This window comes from Scomber scombrus, chromosome 2 (genome assembly GCF_963691925.1).
Source record: "Scomber scombrus chromosome 2, fScoSco1.1, whole genome shotgun sequence".
NCBI classification, from domain to species: Eukaryota; Metazoa; Chordata; class Actinopteri; order Scombriformes; family Scombridae; genus Scomber; species Scomber scombrus.
In genome coordinates this window covers 2,065,561-2,078,282 of record NC_084971.1, presented here as the reverse complement: position 1 = coordinate 2,078,282, position 12,722 = coordinate 2,065,561, and positions in this window count along the sequence as shown.

Sequence of the window (12,722 nt, the reverse complement as noted above, 5' to 3'; positions counted from 1 at the left end):
CTGAGCATTCAGTGGTTTAAAAAGTTAAAGGGTCTTAAGGTAGAAGCTGTTGGTAAAACCTGTGTTGCGTGTAGTGTAAAGACAAGACTTTGAACTTTTAAAAACACTGAAATCACCTTTTTATTCATTTCCACTTTTATTTTGTAAAACTGATAGTCAAACCCACACAAGAACGTTCATACCTGAAAAGGAAAATATTAAGAAGCAGATTTGGGATGAGAATTTACGCTTATAAGACCTAACAAGAGCTGTGTTTGTGAGGTTTCATTAAATTCTTCATCTCACCAGAGTTTGTGCAATAAATCATTTAATCTAACAGTAATGTGCACAATGCCCAAAGGTTTGAGGTAGATTTGATCATCATAAGTGGCAACAGTCATCATCAATCACTGCTGTGCATGCTACTGTTTAAACATACATCAAAGGGTTGACCATCTAGAAACAACTTTTCATTCATACTTATTTTAGTTTTTTACATTTACATTTTAATGACTCACATATGAACCTTCCAGATTCATTGTTAACCAGGCAAAAAAAATAAGTGAAATTTGTGTTTGTTTGGATTTCTTTTAGCTCAAAGCTGATCTCCCAAGAGTCCATCTTTTGAAATCACCATGAGAACATTTTCAGAATATTACAGGCCTACAGCGCACACATGCTTGTACACATACATGTAATGCCATTAGTCTTCAAAGCCCCTTAATAGCTACTAAATGGACCTTGCAGTGAGATTGTTCTCTCAAAAGCTGTTTCCAAGGCCAAAAGTGAACTTTGGTCTTCAGCTTTTGAGCCAACATTGAATGAGAAGTCCTGAAAACACTCAGTGATCACATTTACAACTCCATGGCGACTTGGCAAACTCGAAATTCTGTTGAAGACCATATAATATGATAGAGAGCTCCAGAACAGCTATCTATTGGATCTTGTGGTCACATTCTTTCATCAGCTATTTTTCTCTTATATTTGTCTTTCTGGAAATCAGAGGTTGATTACAATTGATTAGTATTGATTCTGTATACTCAATTTATAGGATCTGTGTCACAACAATTTGTCATCTAGAATTATTACCATGAAATTGGTATTTCTAGCTGTTACACACAACACTGGCTGCTCTTTGAGTAAATGTAGGAGGTTTTTCTCGTAAGTTATACAACCCACAGAACAAATCCAAAGAACAAAGTCTAAACTAATAAAAATATTTTTTAAAGAATGACTGCACAATACCCACATTCTGAGGAACTTGGTTTGGTCAGGTCAATTCTGAAGACATGTTATTAAAAATCTAACCATATTATTGTTTCCTCCTTATTTCCTTCCTGGACATTCTCCAGCAATGAGTCGTCCTCCCTGCGGCTACAGACAGCGGAATACAAATGAAGGTTAACGTCATAGAAATATGAAAACATCCATCATCTTTTAAAGTGAACTAAGATGTTTTTGGTGTTTCAGATTTGTCCATACTGAGCATGAAGAAGCAGAAGTTAAACCTGATATATTCACTTAATGTCGGGCCCTGTCAGCTGGGTGTGATGTTTTATTAACCAAACTGCTCTCCTGGTTTTGGGGAGTTGTAGAGATAAAGGATGTGCTGTGAGAAAATAATGTCAACACAAAGGTCTACTTACTAGCTTTTTCAGAGCTTTCAATCGCATTGACTGGTCACCAGATGCATTATCCTCACTGGAATGTATAGAATGTGTACACAATTTAAAAAAAAATATATTTTGTGTTTGGCATAATATGTGAACCTCTGAGGATTATCAATTCATTTGATAGTAGAAAATTAGAGTTGGTCTTGAAGGCCCTGCCTGAGTTAAAGAAGATAAATCTTGATCTTCACTAGCAAAGTCTGGGCTTACCTACACAGATTTGTGGAAGTGTGTCATGGCTCAATCAAAGGAGATTAGAAGAACAATTGTTGATTGTTGGCTTACAAAACCATTTCCAAAGAGTTTGGATTCCACCAGTCGACTGTCAGGGAGATCTTGTAGAGTTGGAGCGTATTCACCACCATTGTTACCCTCCCCAAGAGTGGTCGACCAACAAAAACCACACCGAGAGCAAATTGTGTAATAGTCAAGGATAACATGTAGGAAAATGTAAGGCCTCTCTTGCAGTAGCTAATGTCAGTTTTCATGAGTCTACCATCAGAGGAACATTGATAAACTGTGGTGTGAATGGCAGAGTTGCAAAGAGAACTTCTGCTGTCTATGGTTTCGTCAAGACCGCATTGGACAATCCAGAAGGCTACTGGAAAAATATTCTGCGGATGGATGAGATCAAAATTGAAGCGTTATGTTTGGCAATGAGCAAACACTGCATTCCAGCATAAGAACTTCATCCCATCTGTGAAACATGATGGTGGCACAATCACAGTTTGGACTTGCTTTGTTGTCTCTGGACCAGAACATCTTGCAATCATTGATGGAACAATGAATTCTAAGTTATACCAGTGAATTCTAGAGGAAAATGTCAAGGTATCTGTCCGTGACCTGAAGCTGGACAGAAAGCCGGTCATGCAATACGACAATGACTCGAAACATCCAAGTTGTTCTACCAAAGAATGGTTAGAGCAGAAGAAATGTTTGTTTTGGAATGGCCAAGCCAAAGTCCTAATCTGAATTCTATAGAAATGTTGTGGAAGGAAGACTGTTCTGTGAGGAGGAATGGGCTAAAATTCCTCCAAGCTGATGTGCAGGGCTGATAAACAGTTACCAGAAACATTTGGTAGAAGTTACTACTGAAAAAGGCGATTACACTTGTTACTAAGAGCAAGGGTTGACATACTTCTGCCTCACACAAATATGTAAGATTTGAGTATTTTAGGCAACATTCCACAGGGTTCACAAACTTTGAAGCACCACTGTAATTTAATTTCCAAAGTGCCCATTTTTTAGGTTTGAGATAGATTTATTTTATTTTTTTTATTTAAAGGCTTAATGATCAGGGATGCAATGCACATTAATACAACATTTTAACAAATGTAAACATGCCAGAATTAGCCAAAAGGCTATTTTTTACATCTGCTGTCCCTGGACTGATGTTGAGTAGTCACCCTGTCCGGCCAGCACCTGGCTTGGCTGCATCCACCATCTTTTTTTTTAATGTCTATCCTTGCTGTCTGAACAACTGACTAAGTAAATGCAACCCAAAGACAAAAAAACAAAGTGCAATCTCTCACACCTATAGGGGTATATACAACTCATGAATCAAACTATGGTTCATTTTCTTCTGAGACATTTCCTCTCTCTCAAAAACACCAATGCAAAGTTCATACTAAATAAACACAAGTTCAGAGTTTAGTTTGTAGTGCTTCTGCTCCTTGCTGAATGCATGCTACATGCTGCAATGACACAAGTTACCACGACATGAAATGCAGCAATTGGCCAGATACAGTCTATGGTCCAAAAATAAGCAGTCTGTTGATTTGGTCATTTCATGCAGAAAAGCAGCAGTAATTTAAATTGCAAAAATCGCAATATCCTTGAGGGACTTGTTGAATCAAAATACATGCTGCAAAAACTCAGTCCGCAAAATACTTTAATGTAACAGGTAGAGCAAGAACACTACCTACTTATAGGGAGCGTGCTTGGCTAGATGCAGACTTCAATTAGAACAGTATTACCAGCATATGGCCAATCATACAACAGAATGTGTTATATCAATCAATGCATATTTATATAGTGCCAAAAGTTATCTCAATACACTTTTCACATAAAGCAGGTCTAGACTGTACTCTGTAATTTAATTTAACCCTTACATGGTATCTAAAATAAGTGTAACAGCCATTATTATTCATGTTCATTTATTTAGAGTGAAGGATGCAACAATATTTGAATATTAAGCTTCACAATTTAACCTTTAACACCATATATTTTTAAAAAATATTTCCACTTTTGGACATTCTAGGCCACCGTAGGAAAAGTCGTAAAATTTAAGGCTTAAAGAATGTAATTTTTGTGGTTTTTAATTGTTTTCAAATGTCAACATGGGTCAAATTTGACCCAAACAGTATGTAAGGGTTAAAGAGACCCAACATTATATGTTATATGTATATATGTAATGTTGCTTTGTTCCTTTGGGGACATTATGCAGTGAGACTGCAATGATGATGTGACACCACATACAGCACATATATCCCCATCATGCAGTGCATTTACTATTGTTTCATTATGTTATAAATATGGATTATACAGGTTGTAAAGAAACCTCAAACTGTCACTGTCACTCACTCTCACACACACACACACACACACACACACACACACACACACACACACACACACACACACACACACACACACACACACACACACACACATTAACTGGGTTGACATGAGAGGTGATGGTGGTTGGACAACTAATGTTTAACATCTGGACTGCATTATAAAGTATATCAACCTCTGGAACAGCGTGACCTACACACACACACACGCACACACACACACGCAACCTGCTAACCTCTGCACTGCTGCACTCGACGCAAGAATGCTAACACACACGTGCAGAGCCTGAATGAATGGCATGGTGGATTGATCCATCTCTGAGGGAAGTCTATCGCTCTGTGTGTGTGTGTGTGTGCGTGTGTGTGTGTGTGTGTATGTGGAGCATGAATAGGGTTAAGGCACAGAGACAGACGGTGGAACAAGAGTAGACAGGAAAGAAGAAACCTTACCTTTCTTTCTATTCCACATTTGACCGTCAGTGTCAAACTGTGCACCATGCTCTTGTTGCATATGGAGTATGAGTGTGTGTGCGTGTGTGTATGTGTGTGTCTGTGTGTGTGTGTATCTTTCTTTGTCTGTGTTGTTTGTGTGAAAATGAAACACAATCACTATTCTCACCGGCATGCGAGAACAGAGTTATTTCTAAAGTTATTTTTGCTGAACAAAATGTCAATTAGATTTAAATTAGATTACAGTGGAGCGTCAAATGTCAGAACATCACAACATTTGTTCAAAGGGGGGATTTCACATGCTTGTTATAGTTCAGTGTTATATAATGTGTGTGTGGTCCATTGTCAAATCCACACATTTAGTCTGTAGCCGTACCCATCAACACTGCAACAAGCAGATGTAAAAGGCAAGAAACTTATATCTTTAGGTTCTTTCACGGTACTGAATACCCAAGTCCTCTAGTTAAAGTGCTAGGTGCTAAACTTTGACTAAAAAAATGGAAGTTATACCTGATTAGATGTGGCTGAGATCTGGGGTCTGTTTTTTGTGACGACAAAGGGTGCAAAGTGTAGTGTGGCACCACAAAGCTGGCATTTCCCTCAACTTGTATTTTGGTGACTCACCGTGTGCCCCATTGGGAGGAAAGGCACAGTAGAGGGTTAAAATCTTGGCAAACTTATGTTCAGTAATATTTAGTCACTTTATTAAGTGAAGACACATCTGCATAAACCGCTATTCTCATGTTTTGCTTGTCCTTCCACTTTCTACTTACAGGTTGTTTCTGGTTATGGCATTAATGCCCATTAGTCTGAATAGGGGATGTAAGTAGGAAATCTTTCTGATACCACCCCATATCTGTTGAGCCTGGTCAATACCAAAAGTGTTCTGGACACAGAAGTCAATCTAGTTAAAGGCACAACAAGTAATTTATGTTGTCTCTCAATCAAAACAATAACAAAAGATGGAGTTTTGGACATTGTGAAGTAGCGTGGCATCATGGGAGTTGTTGTCTTGATTGTTAAACAACCAATTACTCTTTGGGGCATCTATGGCTCAGGAGGTAGAGCAGTTCGTCCACCAATCGGGTGACTGGTGGTTAAATTCCCGGCTCCTCCAGTCCACATGTCGATGTGTCCATGGGCAAGATGCTGAACCCCAAACTGCCCCCGATGGCTGTACCAACGGTGTGTGAATGTTAGTTTCCCTCTGATGAGGCGGGTAGCACCCTGTGTGGTAGCTACCTGTCATCAGTGTATGAATGTGTGTGAATGGTTGAATGAGACATGTAGTGTAAAAGTGCTTTGAGTGGTCGGAAGTCTAGAAAAGCTGTATAGATGTACAGTCCATTTACCATTTACCAGGAGCACAGAGGTCTCCTCCTCTCAAAAATGGACCCAATAAATGTTATGTGATTAAAATCATGGACTTCTTTCAGTTTGAAAATTGTTGGAAACATAAGAACATAAAATATTTAACATAGGTCCAGTCATTTTTAAACATTAATGTGGAATACTTACAAATTTAAGGGTCAGTTTACCCAAATTATAGTATGTATTAAAGAAACATACTATATGTACCCCAAGTGGAGCTGTCATTATATCCATGCTTGGTAGCATGCTGCTGTAATTATGACTGCACTCTGTACACTTTCAGTAACAGCAGCCATGAGAATGAGTTTTAAATGAGGGGATTTTGTTTATTGCTTGAAATGATGCCACTAACTATTTCAACAACAGGATAAACAGAACCACCAATCAGTGTTCCTTAATGACCCTTACTCACTTACTCAAGCAAAGTACTTTTTTTCTTTTATGTCTGAACAGTGGAGTGACTTTTATATTCTCATGAATGGGTTACTGACTGCCTGTAAACCTCCACACAGGATGTGTAAAGTGCTGCCTGGAATTTGATGGTGGAGGGTCAGGACTGCCTAGTGAGAAATGAAAAAAAAAACAAAACCCCAAAAACATGATGGCTTTTAATGTATTCAAAGGGGAAATCCATTCTGTACTCATGAATGCCATGTTATGACTGTTTCTAAAATTCCTAAATCTTTAGTTCTGGTAATGTACAGATGACACAGCAAGAGAAAGCCCACACTTTTTCCTCATTCCCAGCAAAGTTTCACCACAGATTTCTTAGGAGATATGGTAAAATGAAAAATGAAAACAGATTTTTGCCACACAATAAAAAGTGCTGGAACTTTATTACCCATCAGCCTCAGCTACACCTTGTATTTAGTCCTAATTATACCTGCTAAACAGCTGTTTATTACGATCATCTTGGTAAGCTTCGTAACATGCTGATGTTACCATTTAGCTTGAAGCACAGCTGTATCTGTGGAACAGTCTAGATCAGAGGTCACTAATAGGTGAAACGTGGTCCGGATCTGGACCCAGACTATCTGGACCCAGACTATCTGGACCCAGACTATCTGGACCAGCCTTTAACTGATGAAATATTGAGGATTGTTACATTTTGTCTGAGCGTTTCTATTTTAACGGGCACAGCTTCTCCAGCTATTACTGTAAAAGTGGAGCAGCCCTCAGAAACTCACAGACCACTGCACATAGCCGATCTTCTCATGTGACGCTGATCAGCCAATCAAATCTGTGCATTCGGACATGCACAGAGACTCGACTGTCAGTGAGATACACACAGATAAAACAGTTCCTATGTGTTGAGATGTTTTGTTATAAAGTTATTAGATGTAAAATGATGTTTAGTGTTTGAGATGAAATCATACATTTAATATAGATATGTATGTCTATGTTCTTCTTATTCTCTATTTAACTATTCCTATGTTTGGATTTAATTTGCAGCTAAAAGTCTATGAATGTATCCACAGGTGTCAGGATAAGTGAAATAAAAGAAAAACAAAATATGTTTTAATTATAATAATTCAATATGTGGCCTGCTTTAATTTCCCTTTTTTGAAAACATTAGGCTCCTTTAATTTTTTTGTTTGTTTTTGTTTCAGTTTCCAGGAAGTAAAGGTGGGACAGTTGTAGACACTCCAATAAACACCCACAAGACATGCACCATTCACACACACAGGCACGCACACACACACACACACACACACACACACACGTATACACACCTCCAGTCCCCTCCATAATAGGGAAGGAAGCTAGCGGAGCTACCCAGGTCTGCTGATTAGAGGATAAGAAGATGTTGGCACACACGATGTGTGATTGTGTGTGTGTTTGTGAGTGAGACTAGGAAAGAGAGAGAGAGAGAGAGATGAGAGAAGAGAGAGAGAGATGAGAGAGAGAGAGAGAGAGAGAGAGAGAGAGAGAGAGAGAGAGAGAGAGAGAGAGAGAGAGAGAGAGAGAGAGAGAGAGCGCGAGAGAGAGAGAGAGAGAGAGAGAGAGATGTGAAGATAAAGCTCAGTGGCACAGAAAGCAGTTCACACCATATATTACAGTAAAGTCCCAGTATTAACAATCCCACTCCCTTCCTGCCATTCAAACCCTTTTTAACTTATGACCTCTGTGTGTGTGTGTGTGTGCAAGTGTGTGTCTGTGAGAGAGATGGAGGGAGAGGGCAAGAGAGTACAGCCATATAGCAGGGAAATGGGGGCATTGGGTGTGTCAGCTGCTTAGATAGTACAATAGAATTAGAAGCTGTGTGTGTGTGTGTGTGTGTGTGTGTGTGTGTGTGTGTGTGTGTGTGTGTGTGTGGGATCAACCGCTACTTATAACGTGGACTCACAAGAGTTACTGTAATTTTATTTTTTGTCCATATTAAGTTGAACCGCTGCCAGATGTTCTTTTGCCTCTGTGGAAGTATTCTCAATAACATTTACAGTCTGCTGTATGCAGCTGTCACTCTTACTGGAATCTGTTCTCTGACCTGTAATACTACCTTTAATCATGTGCATTGATTATCTTTCATGACTGATATTTGATGTGATGTTTGGCATGAAACAATCATAACTTGATTGGCTTTATTACTTAAAGGAAATGGTGAAAACAATCCCACATCTGTCCTTAGAATACCAAACTGCAGACATATTTACTTATATTTAATCCAAATTTAATTTGAGACGACACTCTTAAAAATACTTTGGTTAGAAAAGCAATATGAATCTGATTTCTTAAAAAATGTCTCTGGTTGGTCCTAAACATTCAATTGTGCACATATTTGTTTCCTGACAGATGAAACAGAGTCTTTTAGCAACTTCAATGAGTCAGACATTGGCATTGAAATCCGAACAGGCAGCCACTTAAGAGTAAATGATACTGTTTTTGTCCTTCTAGCAGAAGGGATGACGACATGCTGCTGAACGAGTGCAAATATTGCCCAGACTGCCCTGAAATTAGCTGTCAATATTTATGGTTCCCACAATAAGTATGTAATGATTTTGGTGACCCCTTGACCTGTCCTCTAGTGGCCTCCATCAGACCAAATGTTGTGGCGTGTAAATGGACTGTACTTATATAACTCTTTTCTAGTCTTTTTGACCAATCAAAGCACTTTTACACTACATGTCACATTCATCCATTCACACACATTCATACACTGATGACAGGAGCTACCACACAGTGTGCTAACCTGCTCATCAGGAGGGAGACAAACATTCCACAACTGGAACAAACAACCAACAGAACTGAAATCAGCCCTAAATGTGAATATCTTTAAATCCAGGTTAAAAACATTCCTCTTCTCATGTGCTTATAAATGAGCTCTTAAAGCACTGTACATTTGAATCTTTCATTTGCACTGTATGTTCTCATATTTTATGCTCTTTTTTAGTCTAGCTCTTTGTTTTCTTTCTGTCTTTCTATTTTTCTGTACTTTGTTTTCTTTTTATTATAATTGGGGGTATTTTTTTGTATTGTACATTTGAATGTTTCCAGTTTTTACTGTTTAATCATCCCCTGATATTTTGTTTTTCTGTAAAGCACACTGAGTTGCCCCTGTGGATGAAATGCTCTATATAAATAAAGCTGCCTTGCCTAACATTCACACACATTTATACACCGTTGACACAACCATGAGGAGCAATTTGGGGTTAAGTATCTTGCCCGAGCACAATCAACATGTGGACTGGAGGAGCTGGGAATCAAATTGCCGATCGGTGGACGACCGCTCTACCTCCTGAGCCACAGCCGTAATGACCATTGCACCCTTTTGGGGGCACTGACAGAGACCCACTTTAACTAATCTCAGCTCACATCATGAAAACAGTTTGACTCTATTGGAAGCTATTTATAGCTTCCAATAGCTATATATAGAGTTTCCTTTTTATAAGTGACTTTAGAATTAGTGGTTTTAACTATAACATCACTGCTACTTGTCATTAGTAGCTAAATTAGTGTTTCTGTCAAATACATTTACAGCACCAAAATGTGTCATATAAAAAAGGGCTGACACAAGATCTTTTACAAAGAGTAAAAGATGATAGTGGAAGTAAAAACAGTAGCTACCCAGCCAGCATGTCCATTTGGGCCCCATAAGGGGTTACATTTGGGCTGCAATATGGGTCCCAAGTGGGTTTGTCTACAGTTTCCATGGTGGCCTCACCTGTGTTTGCCCATTTGGGCTTCAAGTAGGTTCTGACTGGGTTTCAGGTGGGACCCAACTGGGTGAGACGCACTTAGACCCCACATGTTTGCCCACATGGGGTCTAAGTGGGATCAGAATGGACCTTAAATGGGGCCCATATTTCTGAATCAATATGAGTCCAAACAATTGTACAGTCAGCCAAGATGGGCTTCACATGTGGGGCCCATGTTACTGAAACCATGTGGGACCTGTAAAATAAGTAACATGTTAATAAGTGTCATTCAAATATAGTATGGTTACTGACAGGAGGTGGTTCGATGATAAATATAGCAGCCGAGGCAGATGATTAAAACGTTGACGTGAATATGAAGATATGCATGGACAGAGATTATATTACACATTTGTTTCTGAATGATTTTTACCGAATAACATACTGTTGACCCATTTTTACATCCCAGAGCTGTAAAAACACTTTGATAAATTTGATATCTTCCCCTAATGTTACACAGAATATACAAAAAGGAGTCTTCATTCTTCACATTTAATATAATTTGTTGAAATAGCTCTCATGTTTTATGCAACATTGGACCATGTGTTTTTTAAATCATAAAAAGGAAAGAAGAAACTCTCTCTGCTGTCTGAAAGCTTCATTAAGGATCCTGTTTGTACGTGACTAATGAGCTCTTTATGAATGATTTGTGGTTCAGAAGTTTGGTATAGAGACTAACTATGTGAGGAAATACTGTGATGGGTCAGAATATGAACAGTATGTGAGGGTTAAATGTCTTGGTTTTACTTTTAGTCTTGTCTTTATAAATTGCATGTTTTGTACCGTACTGCCTTGATGACACTGCTAATTTCATCGTAAGTTGCTCTGCTCTGTATGATGACAAACATAATTGAACTGAAGTGGTCAGATGTGTTTCTGTTATTCACTTTACTGTACTTGTGTATATTAACAATAAAATAAACCATCAACAATGCAATATATATGATATGATATCTAAGTCTTTAACCTTTGTGTCGTCCTCCCGGGTCAAATTGACCCCGTCTGTTTTGACTGTTCCTTCTTTCCTCCCTTCCTTCCTTTCTTCTGTCTGTCCTCCCTCCTTCTCTCTTTCTTTCCTTCCTCTCTCTTTCCTTCCTTCCTCCATCCCCCTTTCTTCCTTGCTTCTGTCCTTCCTCCATCCCTCCCTCCTTCTTTCCTTCCCTCCTTCCTTTCCTTCCTTCCTTCCTCTTTTCCTTTCTCCCTCCCTCCATCCTTCTTTCTTTCCTCCCTCCCTCCTACCTTCCTTCTTTCCTCCTTCCTTTCTTCTTTCCTTCCTTTCCTTCGTCCCTTCCTTCTTTCCTTTCCTCCCTTCCTTCCTCCCTCCCTCCTTTCCTTCCTTCCTTCCTTCCCCTCCCTTCCTTCCTTCCTTCCCTCCTTCCTTCCTCCCTTTCATCCTTCCTTCCTCCCTTCCTTCCTTGACTCGAGGACAATAGGAGGGTTAATATAGTCATAAATCGTGTGTAAAATGTGCTACTCTATGGCTTTCTATTAAGTTGACAGACACAATCTTAACTGAGAGACAGTAGATTCACATGTAGGAGCTTTTATGTTTTCTATAACAAATTAAGGAATCCTCTGTTGATCTAATTGATCTTATAACTACATTTGTATGATGACAACAGCTCATTAGATTGTGAAACTGCTCCTCAGCTCCACATGAATGCATGATCCCTCTAGTTGAAAACTAACATTATGTGGTTTCACAATGTTCTGCAGGCCATACAGTAGGACATTTTCCCCGTCTGTAGCACACAATGGAAGGGGAGCTCGAGCCTCAGACACTGTTTCAACATACATATCCCAAATATTCTCTTTTGAATTTTAAATGGAAAAGTATGCACAATAGCTGTAGAATCATTACAATTTACGTTTCCTCACACAAAAGGCAGATTTCAAATTGAACAATTCACTCAAGGCATACAAGTATTCTTCTTACATAACAGCCTATTGTTATTTACTGAAACAGTTATGAAGCCAATGTGGAAGCAGCCTCACATCCTGCTGTTCATGATTTTAACACTCAACAGCCCCGACTCATATTAACAAAGAAACAAATTAAGGTTCTCAGTTTTATTCTAATTAAATATCAAATGTCTGAGGGGAGAATTTGGCTCAGCTCACCGTAAGACCTGCAGTCAAACATGCCTTAGTCTGCTAACAAGCTACACACACACACCTGAAATAGCTCATTACTATATGGCTCCCACTGTTTTAGTGTCCCATGATGGTCGAAAAGCTGATTTATTCCACAGTGGAACAAATGAAAGAGGGATTTTTTTTTTGCTTTTCATAAAAGTGGTCAAATTTAAAATGTCACGTTGAACCAGTGTGTACACCGACACACAACACACTGCACATCAGGTTTTTATTTGACTCACGGGTGTGTGTCTCCTGTGGGTCAATAATATTCAAACCATCTACTAGCTGTGAATAATTGTGAATGAAAGCAGCATAAATTGAAAACACCTGTTGGGACAAAAGTG